Here is a 16,250-nt window from a genome sequence, read left to right on the forward strand (position 1 = left end):
CTATTCAAATATGACCACAATCATGAGGACAGAGTACCACGAGGAGAAAAAAAACAAGGAAGGGAAGAACTAACGGAATCCACGCAGACACAGATGGGGCCACAGATATCAGTAAAGGTAGGATCAGTAATCAGAAGCAAAACTTTGCTCAAATAGTAGTCTGCTCTACTGTACATAATCTTTTGAAGTATGTACCTTCATTTAATGAACTAAAACTTTCAGATAAGGGACTTATTTGCACCTTCGGCACAAAGAAATATTAGTGGTGGTTTAACAGATTTATGACTGTTTACACTGAAAATATTATATAAGTATGAGACTAATAGCATTGGCAAGTTAAAAAAAGAAAAGTGTGTTGGTCCCTTTTAATACACCTGTTGTTAAAGCCTTTTATATGTGTGAAGATGACTTTTATAAGATCTTTTTTGAGAAACAATGTGATAGATATCACAACTTGACTTTAGAGGAAAGGGAAGCCTTGAATAGTCTTTGTAGTAATTATGATATCATTATAAAGCCAGCTGATAAAGGCAGTAAGACTGCAATTATGGATAAATAACAATATTGTTGTTGGGTGTATCAACTATTGCCTGACTGCAGTACTTTTAAGAAGATTGACAGAATGGATGTTAATAATTTTGTTTTTAAGGTGAAGAGTTATTTATATGCACTACTTATGGAATGTTCCATCAATCCTGAAATTTATAATAACATTTACATAGTTGAACCTGTTATCTCTGCCATTTATGGGTTACACAAAATTCATAAAAATGTAAATGTTCCACCTATGCGACCGATAGTTCCTGGAAACAGATGAGCAACTACAACTATTTCTAAATATTTAGAAAAACAACTGCCCTCTTTTCTACAAGTTAGTAAAAGCTATATTAAAGACACCAATGATTTTCTTGGCTTGCTTTACCAGTGGTTTAATGCAGTAGTTTTATATTAATGACCTTAGATAGTAAGTCTCTATTTACAGTAATACCAAATGTATATGGTATTCAATCATTGAGAGAGTTTTTATGTGTTTATAATGAGATTGGGACTAAATTTGAATTATTATGTAGAATGCTTGACATTGTTTTAAATAATAATGTTTCTATATTTAACAAAGTTTTATCATCAGCAACTGGGGATAGCTATGGGCACCCCAGTTGCTAAAATTCATACAAATCTAGTCCTTGCAAACTGGAAAAATGAATTTATTTATAACACTCATCAATCTAGTGTTTTTAAGATTCAACATCTTATTTATTATGTACATTTTGTGGACGGTATTTTTTTGATGTGGGCGGGTTGTATTGATGAATTGGACATGTATATATTAGAGCTACAAAATACAACAAATTTTCTTAAATTTGATATGAGATACTCTGATCAACAAATTGGTTTTCCTGATGTAACATTATTATGTAACAAGGGAAGTACTGATACAACAATGCAAAGAAAGAATGTTCAAACTGCTAGGTTTTTACATTTTGATAGCATGCACCCTAGGTATGTATATGGCACTGTGACTAAAAGTCAGTTCATTAGAACTAGTAGACTGAATACTAAGACTGATTACTTTATATCAGAATTATCTAACATGTCCATAGATTTCCAGGCAAGAGGCTATGATAAATGTACTTATAAATAAAACTAAACAGATGGTCCTTAGTGAATGTAATTATTTTCTTAAACCATTGTTCAGAGATAAAGAAAACATGTTTAGGAAGAAAAAAATCTATCTGTTCTATATAAGAACTGAAGAAATTTACATTCTAATCCTGAAATAAAGAGATAAGTAGGAGAGAAACCATTTTTTTTATTTTAATAAGAAAAGGAATTTGAAGCAACAGCTATGTTATAAGGATTTGTTTTTTAATGATGTATATACCTACACCTTAAACATAATACTAAGGGAACTGTTCCTTCTTACAATTGTTCATATTGTAATAATATTAATGTTGAGACTACTTTTAAACATCCAATTACTAAACAAATATTTAATTTTACTGCCTTTGCTACATATTCTACTGACAACATAGTATACATGGCAAATTGTGTTAAGTTCGAACATTTTTATTTTGGTAAGACTAATCAAAAATTAAAAGAGAGGGTAAGATCTCATTTATCTGAAATTAAGAGGGAGGTTGATAGTAATGCATTACATAAACACATTATTGCCATGGGGAAGGACCATATATTCAAATTTAGAGTCATGCAGAAGGTGCATATTCCTTTAAGAGGTAGTGATCTGACTACTAGAATTGAAGCAGCTGAATTACAGACAGATTGACTACTTCAGCGCAGATAAACCACCTGGACTTAATGTAAAAAATAGTATCAAACCTATTTTAAAATTTAAGTGAGAACCCAGGATTTTATAAAATCCATGTAGATACAGTGTAGAGCCTACACAGAATGCATCCATGTATACGGCCATGGTTTCCCCTCGGCGGCGCACCATGCATATTAATGATGATGCACTGCCGAGGAACAGCTGAGAAACACAGATATTTAATCAGTTTAGGGAGAGGTGTAGTGTCTAACCGTGGCTGCAAATGAGTCTGAGGCTCCTTGCAATGGTCCTTGTCCCTGTAGTAATGTTGTGATGTGTGTCAAATGTGTAATATGTCATTACAATGATGTGTTATATGTCCCCTGTTATTTATTTATTTATTTTTTTACTGCATGTTTGCATGGCGAGGCAAGGAGTGCATCAGTGCCAAGCTGTGCTCACATATAGACAGTTGACACCTGGCAGACATCTAAAAATAGAAACCAGATATAATGAATTATTTATTTGAAGTTTTGTTTATGAGTGTTTGTGTGTCACACCATGATGAACAGCAAAGCATACATGTAGCTCAGTAGTATATGTGAAGGTATATCAGTTTTCATAATATCCAAGTAGCTACATGGGTAGAGTTGCAGCTATATATGTAGTAGGTCCTGGGTTCAAATGCATAGCATGGAAAACATGTCTGTAATTTGCTAAACTTTTTTTTTAGAATTTAATAATAAAATTGTAAAATATGGTACTGTTGAGCTCTGCTCAATCATGCTAAGCACCACATAGACTTGTTAACAGCTGCTAATCTTTGTGTGGTGCTATGCTTCACTTAAACCACGGCTGTGAGAGTTCTCGCACTGCTTAGCTCTGCTTAGCTGGTTTGTGGTCTGGTAAGCAACATGGCAATTTTTTGAATGTTGCTCAATGACATGTAAGGGCAAGAAACAGCCTATATTAAGCAAGAGAGGTGGGAATTCTTTATAATTCATTGGAGTTCAGTCAACTGTTGGTATGGCTGGTGGTGTTGGGGAAGGTGTGCACTTTTGGGTGCAGTGGCAGAGTATTCAGGAGTCCAGGGTCATGGTTGGGCTTCTTGTAAAAAAAAAACATGAAAATAGGCTGCTGGAGGGGGGGGGGGGGTTCCAGGGCTTGGAGTATAAGGTGGAGTCCTGGGACCAGTTGGCCAGAGAACTCACTAGTGTTACTGATATCCCCCGCATAGGTGCACAGTGTCATCACCACCATTATGACTTGAAAAGGTGGAAGAGGGGAACCTTGGACACCTGGGTCCAAGAAGTGAGGACAGGGAATGCCCCATAAATATGTAAGTCATTTTTCCTCTGTTTTATCAATATGTAATCTGAATGTTTTCAAAACTGGTATGCATAATGGTGTGCTTCTCTCCCAGCAGTTGCTGCTGAGAGGGCTCACAATGTCAAGTCACATGCTGAGTGCCTGGCCAGGTTGTGTCATGAGTGACTTGAGTATGGATGTATTATGCCAACTGTAGTGCAATAAGCAAGAAAGAGTTAAGCATTGACTGCAATAAAATATATATAATAAAGCCTGTAGTATAATAAATATGGAATTAGACATGTAGTGCGATAAATGTGGAATTAGAGCTGTAGTGAAATAAATGAATAATAACAACTGCAGTTCAATAAAAACAAGAAACAATACCAATGACAGCAAGGAAAATGGTGTACATCAGAATTGTCTAGTCATTGCCATTGCAGTAGAGCTGTATGCACTGAGTCTGTAAAGTAAGGTTGCTGCAGTCAAGTATAAGACTGTAACAGATGTAGAATGCAAATCTAATGGCTGCAAACTGTATTGCTTAACTCATAGTACTGTTCAAGGCTGTTTCTAGGCCAGTACCAGTCACATAATGCTCTGCCTTCCACAGGCTTCAGGTAATAAAGGTATATGGGTGAGTTAGCCCACTCCATGGCCAGATATTGTGTATGGACTTCACAGATATTTCAAACCGATAACAATAATATGTGTTCAACAGTATTGCTGAAAGTGAAATAAAGCTGTAGTAATATATGTTGTATGGTTGTATACCATGCATGTGTGTTCTATTGTCATTACAGTCTAGTATAACACTGTAACAGTACTAGAATGCTAGAGGAAAGTCCTGTAACTTGTATTGCACAATTCATAGTATGTTTCCAGGTAATCTCCAGGCAAGTATCCATCACTCTGTAGTCAACAGTGACTCAGTAGCCCAATCTGTTAAATTCCATGTTGATGCTACATTTTGCCACACACAGTCATGGGTTTGCATCCAGTGCTATGTAGCACTATATTTTCAGTATCAGTCATGTAATGCTTACAGTTTCTCTCTCCCCATGAACACAAAAAATGTTATGGGTGAGTTAGCCCATATTATGTGCAGATATTGTGCTTAGATCTCATAGAATGTTACAGTCAATAGCAAGAATGTGTTCAGCATTGTTGAGTCAGAAATAAAACTGTGTAATCCCAGTATGGCTGTATCTCTTGCATGTCTGTACTATAATGCTTCAGTCAATTATTACATTATTTACAGAAGTCCTCTGCAGTCACAGCTAGTGGGTTCTACTCCAAGGCCTGTCAACTAAGCCATGACAGCTGTCTAGTTTAATTACTGTACACAAACATGTCTCTCAAGTGTCACAATTTTTCGTAAGTTAATTAAAGCTGATTAAATTGTCTGTCACACGTTTAGCAGAGAAATTATTACCTGGAATGCAATATATTACCAAATCCATTTAGAGATCACCCTGGTAGTTATTTAACTGCACATAATGTGAAACCATTCTGAGTAGTTCTGTACCTGCATTTGTTAGCGCTTGGCCCTTACTGTCCCATGCTATCAGCTTGAGAGGTATGTACGTGCTACAATAGCTATAGGAGAATTGTAGTCACTGTAATCACAACTGTCAGTACACACCTGTATAAGTATGTATGACCAGTGATGTCAGGGATATCATCTGCAGTGTCACAAATGGAATGTTTTTCTCTCTCTCCCCACCCCTTATATTAATTTATTCATTATTGTAATGTATTATTATGATTTAATATTAACATAATTTGTTAAACTAACTATATTTTGGAAAATGTGGGTGATTAGTGCTATGTTTTCAATATTAAAATATTTTGTAAAACTAACTGTTTTGTTGGCCTTATGGTTTACTTCACATTGGCATGTTGTTACCATACTGACTGTTATGTTACATTATGTTGTGTTGCACATAATATACATTAATAGGTATTTGGATTAATAAATATGATGTTCCATTCTGTTAATACTAACAATGGTTTGGTTGTTACTAACTGCAACTTATTGCTTTACCTCTTTTACCATGCCATGTCAAGGTAGATTGGTTCCAGCTGATCCCCCTACCTTGCCTCAACTGGCTATTGCACTAGGTCTAAGAAAGTCTGGGACCCAGACCGGTGGTGCTCCTCTGCTGCCCCTGCACTACCTGCTGTGTCAGGTAGTACCACCCCAGGGACCAGGCCCAGTCCCCCTCTGGGAACGGTGGCAGAGGAAGTCACATGGGATGAACTACTGGTCCTGGTGTGCAGGATAGTTCATCATAGCTATGACCATTGCCTGCATCATAGCTATGACCATTGCCTGCACCAGACTGAGGGCATGCTGGCTGACCTGGTAGGGCAACCTCGCCCTGGTGCCCAGCCTCTATCTCAACCACCATCGTGCAGTGAAGGAGCAGTGCCAACAGTCCCAGGAATGGGGACATGAGTTACGCTGATGTCATCTGGAGGCACATGGGACACAGATTCCACAACACCCTCCCTATCCAAGGGGTTCACCACCCTCATGTGTCACAAACCACCCCTGTCTGCTGTCTTATCTGTGTTGTTTGTTTGCAAATGCATCCTCCCCTACACAACTTAACCCCTCCCACACATACCTATGTCCCTTCCCCAACATTCCACTCTCACCTTGAAAAATAAAATGAGCACATGTACCCAAAAAATATCCCATACATAGCTCTCCATTTTGCACAAGTGTCCACTGCACACATGTAATTCAATCCAATTGGCTTAACAACACAGTTATGTAGTCCTCACCTGTCTCTCTGTGGTTTAAGAATCCAAATTCATCTACAAATCTGTCAAAGTGCACAGTTGTTGCTGTACAAGAAATGGATAGATATGGTTCTTTCCTAGACCCTTACTGCACATCCCTCCCTGCCTTTCAATATGTTTTTCTCCCTGCTTGCCCCCATTTCACCACTTTCCTACCTCCCCTTTTTGCTTTTCTTTATATTTTTTTAGCGTGGATCTGCATGGCATGCTGCCTCATGCAGCTACGCTAAGCTCAGCTAAATACAGCTATAATGACTATATGTGTTTCTAATAAGTCACATGTACAAAATAAACACGTCTGCCATGTTTCGAACCTAAGCCCATCACACCTGTAGCACACTGCATTAAACTACCATGCCACGAAACTCTTACTTAAAACAGGCGGTTTAAACAAAACATAATAATTGCCAATTACAGCCATTAGGTGTGTTTCAGTGGAGCTGTGTGCCATGCCACACTATGCAAACTGGAATAAAAAATGTAATGGAAAAAATGGGAGAGTACCTTGGATTCTGGTGCAACAGTACACCACTAGACAGCCAAAGACATTATAACAGATGCAACTGAGGCTTGTGATAGCAGGTAAATGTGCCCTTTTGTCAGCAACATGTAGAAAGTCACCTGCTAAGGCATTAATGAAAAATTGCATGTTCAACTGGGACTCAGATGCAGAAATACAGCCATATAAAGCCATGTACATACTGATGGATGTAGAAAATGCTTGCACAGCCTGTACGTGTGCACATACATCTTGCAAATACACCTGCTGTAGCAGTGAGTCACTAGTTCAGTTTGTTAAATGACTTGCATACAGCACATTTTGCCACACACAGTCCTGAGTTCAAATCCAGTGTTGTGCTGCATTTCAATTACATTATTGTGAAGATAGGAATTAATGGATCACTAATACAGTTTTTATCCACACAAAGCATTTCAAATTAAATAACTGCTGTTCAGTGCATGAAGTCTTAGGCCTGTAGGTCAGGAAGGTTTACTATCAAATGACTGAAAACCAAAAGACTGACTCCCCAAAAGACTGAAAATTCAAAATAATGAATACATTTTTAATGCAAGAGGCTGCACCCCACCACACCCCCTGCTAACTATATATACCAACTCCAAGATCACACAACAGTGGAGAAGGGTTAATTCCATCATTCAGTATTTTGAATTTTCACCATTTTTGGGATTCAGTCTTTTGCTTGTCAATAATTTGATAGTAAACCAGGTCAGGATACACTTTACATATCCGTATAGCAGTACTATATGTCACCTAGTACTCTGTTATTGACACAGTTGGATAACATACGTACCTTAAACACATGCCTTAATTGGAGTGTAAAGGGTACCTTCACCCTAGCACTGCCTCTACAACATGCCTGACACAGATACACCTACAGCTTGTTGTCTTCCAAATTGTTCACACTCTGCCTATATCTACTACCTGCAGCAGTTGCAGCCTGTGGTGCACACAGCGCTAAGTAAAGGTTTCTGCTACAGACCTGTCCTCTGTAATGATGTAGTCTCCTCACACCAGTAGTGTCCATCTCAAGAGTTAAGAAAGGGGCCCAGGTCTACATGGAGGTCTTATATATTGCACAGTGGTTGCATGTCATTGGCTAATGCTAGTGCAATTCAGCTGTTTTGGCTGTAATTAGCATTTGAGAACCACAGATTGGTTTAGAGGCAATCACCTGCTGATGGGGAGCATATTTAAAAGGCAGGCAGCTAGCTATGAGGAATTATTCTGTATGAGACCTTACTGACACAGAGCATGCCTTTGTGAAACATTACTAGTAGCAGATTTCAACAGAGAAGTACTGCACTCCACCAGGTATGTAACTGTTTTTTGTGTATAACAGGATGCATATAGGGGGATACAGGTATGGGGAATAAGGATTTCCACAGAATGTCCAGAGTTTTGCCTCATATGATTGGTCTGTTCCTTATACAGTTTTGGCCTTCTGGTGAGTTATTGAATATTGTTGTCACTACATTATACGACTTACAGACAAATATTTGTATTTCAGATGTTATATTCTTCAGAGCATATGTAAAAATGCAATACCTTTACTTCCAGTGACTTTCTAAGTTTAATGCAGACAATATTTGAAATCTGTCCCTATGGTTAGGCATTTGTCCCCCCAATCTTACTGACTTTGTCCAGATTTCTTGCACTAATGAGGTATGACAGTCTGTGATAACACCAACAGAGTACTACCTCACATGCAAAAGATGTGAGCAATTCTAGATTACTACCATGTGTGAGCAGGGTCAGGCAGAGCCCCCAATGACTGAAGTCCTTAAGGGACCACCGGGTGGAGGGCTGCAGGGCCCAGAGAGCTCCTGTCTGGTTGAGTGGCATTAGGTAGAGGCCACCATGACAGAAGTCCTTAATGAAGTGACAGGGGAGCAACTGTGGGGCCTGGAGAGCTCCTGTCAGGTAGGGACGAGGCATCCAACCTCGCCCTGTACCTGATGGCATCCCTAAAATATCACAAAGTCCTTGGATCCACTCTGGACTGTAGAGTAGGGGGACTCGGAAGTCCTAATGAGAGCAGACCTGCCCCTCGGCGGCCAAGGGGAGTTATGCAAGGCCGGCCGGGATCAGACCAAAGCTCCTCTGAAAGGTTCGGAGGCCACATGTGACACAGCATGAATTGGCAGCCTGCAGGGGACATGGAGGCCATGGGGTTCCCCCAAGACAAGGTGGAGGGCCACAGCTGGTAAAGGATGTTTCTCACCAGTGTCGAAGGGGAGGCCATTAGTGTTCAGCTCTGATGGAAGTCCTTAAGTGAGCACTGGGCGGAGTGTTGTGGGCCATGGAGAGCTCCTGCCAGGTGAGAGGGGATGGGTGGAGCCCCCCACAATGGAAGTCCTTAAAGCAGTACTGAGCTGAGGGTTGTGGGGCCTGGAGAGCTCCTGCCTGTGTGAACGGGGTCAGGAAGAGCCCCCCCACAATGGAAGTCCTTACGGGAGCCACTGGTGGATAGCTGCATGGTCCGGAGAGCTCCTGCCAGGTGAGAGAGTTCCCTCAAGGGAGTGCCAGGCAGATGGTGGCAAGGCCTAGAAGGCTCCACCAAAAAATAGTAAAGTCCACAGAGCAGCTCTGGATGTGAAAGCAGGGGACTCAGAAGTCCTGTTGACATCGGACCTCCCCTCAGCAGTTGAGGAGAGTTCTGTGAGGCCAGTCTGCAGGTGACACAGAGGGGGCAGGGTCCTTAAGGGGCACCAGGTGGATGGTGACAGGGCCCAGAATGCTCCTGCCTGGACAGAGGCATCTGACCTTGCCCTGTACCCAAAGGCATTCTTGAAAAATCGCAAAGTCCCCAGAAGTGCTCTGGATCGGAAAGGAAGGGCACTCAGAAGTCCTCATGAGAGTGTATCTGCCCCTCATTGGCTAAAGGGAGTTCCCTTGGGCTTGTCACAGCCTGCAGGTTTGCTCCCCGATTGTCCGGTGGGCACACCTGATCTGGCACAATTTGGCAGCCTTCGGGAGTTAAGGGATGAAGAGGCACCCTGTCTTAATGAGAGTCCAAGTGCCCCAGTCTGGGTCCCAGCCCCAGGGAACATAAGATGGGGTGTCCTGTCAGAGTGATAGTCCAGGTCCCAGCCATGGGTGATGTCCTGCCAGGTGTCTGTGTGGGGTTGAGGTGCCTTTTCTCACCATCAATCGATCAGGCTGATCAACCTTCACTGGTGGAGGGCCCCGCACATGGCTCTGTGGGTCATGGCATGCAGGTCGAGCTTCTCCGCCTGGGTAGTGAGGTGCAGGTCAGGGCATGGGACATTCTACGTCTCACCGGGTTGAAATCAAGGAGAGACCAAGAAGCCCGGGTTGAGTCAAAGGGCTCCTGTCATGCGCTGGGCCACTCAGCGGCCACCATCCACCGGCAACCTCTAGCCCCAAGCATGGGAGTTCTCTCTCTGTCTGGCTCTGAGCACTGCCATGCTCTGCTCTGGCCCACGACCCTCTGGGGTTGCAGTCACCAGTCACAACCAGAACCCTGGGTGCCCCCTCCATGGGGAGAGAGACCCCTCCCATCGGTGGAGATGTGAGTTCCAGCTCCTCATCTCTGCCCACTCACTGAGGTGCTCCCATCTGGTTGATCCTGCCAGTAGCATATGCTTGTCTCAAAGATTACCCATGAAAGTCTCACTGCACATGTATGTTACTGTGAAACTGCGAATGACTCATTAAATCAGTAATGGTTCCTTTGACTGCTCCACCATTACTTGGATAACTATGGTAATTCTAGAGCTAATACATGCTGATGAGTGCTGTCCTCCAAGGATGCCTGCATTTATCAGACCAAAACCAATCTGGGTCTTGGCCCAGCAGCTTTGGTGACTCTAGGTAAACTCAGGCCAATCGCATGCCCTCTTGGCGGCAACTCAACATTCGAATGTCTGCCCTATCAACTTTCAATGGTACTATCTGTGCCTACCATGGTGACCAAGGGTAACAAAGAATCAGGGTTTGATTCCAGAGAGGGAGCCTGAGAAATGGCTACCACATCCAAGGAAGCTAACAGGAGCACAGATTACCCACTCCCGACTAGGGGAGGTAGTGTTGAAAAATAACAATACAGGACTCTTTCAAGGCCCTGTAATTGGAATGAGTACACTTTAAATCCTTTAACAAGGATCTATTGGATGGAAAGTCTGGTGCCAGCAGCCATGGTAATTCCAGCTCCAATAGCGTATATTAAAGTTGCTGCAGTTACAAAGCTCATAGTTGGATCTTGGGATCAAGCTGGCCGTCTGCTGTGAGGTGAGCTATCGCCTGTCCCAGCCCCTGTCTCTTGGTGCTCCTTTGATGCTTTTAACTGAGTGTCCTGGGGGTCCAAAGCATTTACTTTGAAAAAATTAGAGTGTTCAAAGCAGGCCAGTTGCCTGACTACTTCAGCTAGGAATATTGGAATAGGACTCCGGTTCTATTTTGTTGGTTTTCGGAACTGGAGCCAAGATTAAGAGGGACGGCGAGGGGCATTCGTATTATGCCGCTAGAGGTGAAATTCTTGGACTGGCACAAGAACAAAATTGAAAACATTTGCCAAGAATCCTTTTATTAATCAAGAATGAAAGTTAGAGGTTTGAAGACAATCAGTTACCGTCATAGTTCCGACCATAAACAATGCCGACTAGTGATCCTGTGGTGTTATTCCCATGACCAGCTGGGGATCTTCCAGGAAACCAAAGTCTTTGGATTCCAGGTGGGAGTATGGTTGCAAAGCTGAAACTTAAAGGAACTGACAGATGGGCACCCCCAGGAGTGGAGCTTGTGGCTTAATTTGACTCAACATGGGAAACCTCACCCTGCACGGACACGGAAAGGATTGACAGATTGATAGCTCTTTCTTGATTGTGTGGGTGGTGATGCATAGCCATTCTTAGTTGGTTGAGTGATTTGTCTGATTAGTTCTGATAATGACTGAGACTCTCCATGCTAACTAGTTATGCAGCCCCACGTAGTCATCTCCAACTTATTAGAGGGACAAGTGGCTTTCAGTCACACAAAATTGAGCAATTACAGGTCTGCAATGCCCTTAAATGCCCAGGGCTGCACAGGTGCTACACAGAATGGATCTGCGTGTGTCTACCCTTGGCCGACAGGTCCAGGTAATCCACTGAACTCCATTTGTGATAGGGACTGAGGATTGCAATTATTCCCTATGAACAAGGAATTCCCAGTAAGTGCAGGTCATAAGCTTGCGTTGATTAAGTCCCTGCATTTTGTACTCAGCATCTGTCACTACTACTGATTGGATGTTCTAGTGAGGTCCTCGGATTAGGCCCACTGGAGTCAATCATGGCCCTGGTAGTGTGCTGAGAAGATGATCAAACTTGACTATTTAGAGGAAGTAAAAGTTGTAAAAAGGTTTCCATAGGTGAACCTGCAGAAGGATCATTAACAGTGAAGGTCCCGGGATTCCGTCATCACCGTGTACTGCCTCTCCTTGCTCCACTGCCCTGACCCTCTATGTCTCTCTCTCTCTGTCCCCTCTCTCCTTGCACCCCAGCAGAGGCTGGTGAGAAAGAGCTCGCAACTCCCAGGGGAGGGAGCGAGAGGAGTTGCAGCATCCATCCTCCCACCTCCTGGCAGTGGGAAGGTGGTCCTGTCCACACAGCAGGAGGCACAGATGTTCCTCCTCTGCCCCAAGGGGACAGCTGTGGAGGGGGAGCCTAGCTCAATGGTGTGGTCCACTGCACAGCCTGGAGGCGACCAGTTCCTTGTGCGGGAATGGGGAGAGAGAGGGTGCTGTCCCGGTGGGGGGGACACCTGTCCTCCCCTCCAGCTGCACGGGGCCATCCCAGGGATTGCACACTGGTGGCCTCTCCTCTCCACAGTGGTTGTGGGTACCTGTGGAGGACAACCTGCTCCTTGCAGGGCTTAGGTTCAAAGACCCAGAAGGTTGGTGTTTGGGCCACATGCCAGCCACAGCAGAACTCCCTGCTGTTCTGTGGCATGGGACCAGTAACTCCCATCTGGGTGCCCATGACAACGCTCATAAAACCTTGCAGGCTCATCAATGGTATGACTGAGATGAATGCATCTAGCTGAGAGAACTTATGTGAATTGCATGACACATTGATCATCGACACTTCGAATGCATTTTGCAGCCTTGGTTTACTTCCAGGGCTATGCCTGTTTGAGGGTCCTCATGCCTTCCATTTCCCCCTGAGGTGTCCTGCCCCCCATCAAAGCCTTCTGCATGAGTTGAGGGAGCTTGCCATGGCTCCTTGTCCCTCCAGGGTGAGACATGGATGGAAGAGAGAAGCCTATTCTGCCCTGAGCCAGGAAAAGCCTGTCCATGGACAGGAGGGAGCAGGTGCACATCTGGCCCACCACCCAGAGACTGTTGGAGGTACTGACACTTGGCTGCCCTCCCGGGGCGAGGGCTGATGTCCGCCTGCTCGGTCCAGCCCCATCAGTGCTCCACTGTTGCATGGAGTTCAGCGGTGGGGGAGCAGACGTGATGGCTGGGGAGGGAAGGGCAACACATCCATCTGCCCATCCCTGTAGCCCCTGCCCATCCACCCACCCGACCTTGCTTGGAACATGACCTCAGATCAGACATGGCGACCCGCCGAATTTAAACACATTACTAAGCGGAGGAAAATAAACTAATCAGGATTCCTTCAGTAATGGCAAGTAAAGATGTATGAGCCCAGCTCCAAATCCCCACCCAGGTGACTGGTGCAGGGAAATGTGGCATATGGAAGTCCATTTCCCCGGTGATGCCCAGAGAGGCCAAGTCCTTGTGATTCAGGCTCAGCCCGCAGATGGTGTGAGGCTGGTGATGACCCTGGCACTTCTGGTACAGGTCTTCCTGGAGTCAGGTTGTTTGTGAATGCAGCCCAAAGCTGGTGGTAAACTCCATCTAAGGCTAAACACCAGCATGTGACTAATAGTGGAGAAGTACCATAAGGGAAAGTTGAAAAGAACTTTGAAGAGAGAGTTCAAGAGGGTGTGAAACTATTCAGAGGTAAATGGGTGGTGTCTGTGTGGTCTGCCCAGAGATACAACTTGGCAGCTACATTGGCCATCCGGGCAAGGTGGATCCCCATCTCCCTCCAGGTGGGTGGGGGTCCATCCCTGGGCTCACTGGTCACCATCAGGTGCACTTCCTCTGCAGCATGGTGTGCCGCAACCGGCTCTGGGTCGGCCAGGAAGGCTGCATGGAAGGTGGCACCCCTACTTGAAGGGGAGTGTTACAGCCCATGGCATCAGCTCTCACCATACCCAGGATTCATGGAAGATGACAGCCACTGCAAGCACCCCTTTTGCTGGAAACAAGATTATTTATGCTTTAATATTGTTTTTATATAAGCATATAACAAGTGGCACACATTATTTTCTCTTTGACATGACCTATGTTGAATAGCCATTGTCAAATACTCTTCTTGTTTACAGTCTTGTTGTAGTTGTGATTGTTCCTGGGATGTCCAAGTTGGTGTGTGTTTTTCATTGTCAAATCTTATAATATAATATTTTATTTAATTTTAACTGGATTAATTAGTCTATGCAGTATTTAAAGACTAAAGCCTTATTTTAACTTGAGAAAAAATAGTACATTCACTGACCTTGATGAAAGTGTTTTTTTTTGTGTGTTAAAGATGAGTTGGAAAGTGATCTATGTGGCCTTCTGATGCCAAAGGAAAAAGCTTGAGGCAGGTTAAACATTTTAGGCAGGCAAGTATTAAGGAATTGAATCATACTGTCTCTCTCGCTCTCTTTATTTCAGGAAACCCATAAAGCCTGATGTTATTCCTTCTAGATCTGTTCTCTAAGTCTTCTATTTTTTCTCAGAATAAGTTGTTTTGTTTCAGATGAAATTCAATGTTATTCTCATTTTCAAGCAATCATCCATCAAAATCAGGCATTGCCTCTTCTATACTTGAGATTTGTGAGGATTGTTGTTTAAGAGATTCACTTAGCACTTCAGCTTTTACATTCCTCTTTAAAATTGTTCATTTTGCTTTCTAATGTATCTGTCTTTACAGATAACTCTGATGTTGCTTAGTATAACCTGCATATCTTTTTTCATTGCACTGTCCTGTACTCTGAGCTTAGAGTGGCTCGTTCTGAGACAATTAGTTCTTTCTAGTTTTCTTGACAGGAAAAAGCAATTAAAAGTGTTTCAAACTTGCTATTTTTGTAGGAATTCTTTCAGCAAATGTTCAACTATAAATCTATCAAGTTTTGAAATGTTCTTTTTGAATTTTTTAGTAAATATTCTCAGAGATATCAAAATGAAAAAAGAGCTAAAAAACAGTGCTGTTAACTGGTCTCCATCTTGGCCAACATTGCTGTTTCTGAACAATGTTCATCTCAAACGTTCCACTGTATTTTATTCCCTTTAAAATACTTCTGCTTCTTTTTTTCTTATGATTCAGACATCTAATATTTATAGTATCAGCCGCAATCTTCTTACACCCACTGAAACACAATCAGTTTCACTTTACTTATAATTCTATTAACATTAATGGAAGCTATATATAAGTTATCCATTTTCTTTAATATTTATTAACGTTTTAATTTTTCTGACTCTAAGTCTTGTCCCGGTCGAATTTCTACATTTTACTTGCTGCCGTTTAAAACCATCTCCATCACTACTGTTAATGTTTAACATTTGTTTCACAATGCAGTAACATTTTCATGTATTTCTTTCCCTTCACTTACTAATTATCCCATGTCTTCTACTACCTCTTCCTCCATTATATCCTCATTTATTTCATTTTTACATTTCATTATTCACAAAACCATCTTCTTCAGGAACATATTCAATAACATAATTTTGGTTTGTTTCATTAAAATATACATTTTCAACTTTGTTTCCCATAGTACATCCCTTGTTCTCCCCTCAGTCCATCCAAAAATATCCCTTCTTTTTATATTTCTAACACTCAGTAACACAGTTCTTAGTTCTAGGCACTTCTTCCACAGTACACACATGTTCTATTGTCCCATTGCTCAATTAAATGCCTCTCTTTACTGCAAAAAACAAGTTTTTGGATGTCACCATACCATAGGGCATCTCTGACTCCTTCAATGTTTGTAATACTTGGAACACATTGTAGTTTCCCTTCTATCATTTTCAAAGTCACCATGCATTCCCATCCTCCCATCCATATACCTCTATTGTCTTGAATCTTTCTTTAATCATTCATGTCTTCCCATTGCCTTTTTAAATATTGTTCCAAGTTCTCCATCCACATCAATTCTAAGATGAGTATGTATTCTTTTTTAAGGCATATGTTGTCCGCTGAAACAAGATAATTATTCTAAGGAGATGCATTTACTTTTTTCACATTCCTAAAGATTTTTTTTCCATTATAGCCATACTTTCAAAAATTATGC

This window comes from Protopterus annectens, chromosome 17.part0 (genome assembly GCF_019279795.1).
Source record: "Protopterus annectens isolate FY-2018-M chromosome 17.part0, PAN1.0, whole genome shotgun sequence".
NCBI lineage: Eukaryota > Metazoa > Chordata > Ceratodontiformes > Protopteridae > Protopterus > Protopterus annectens.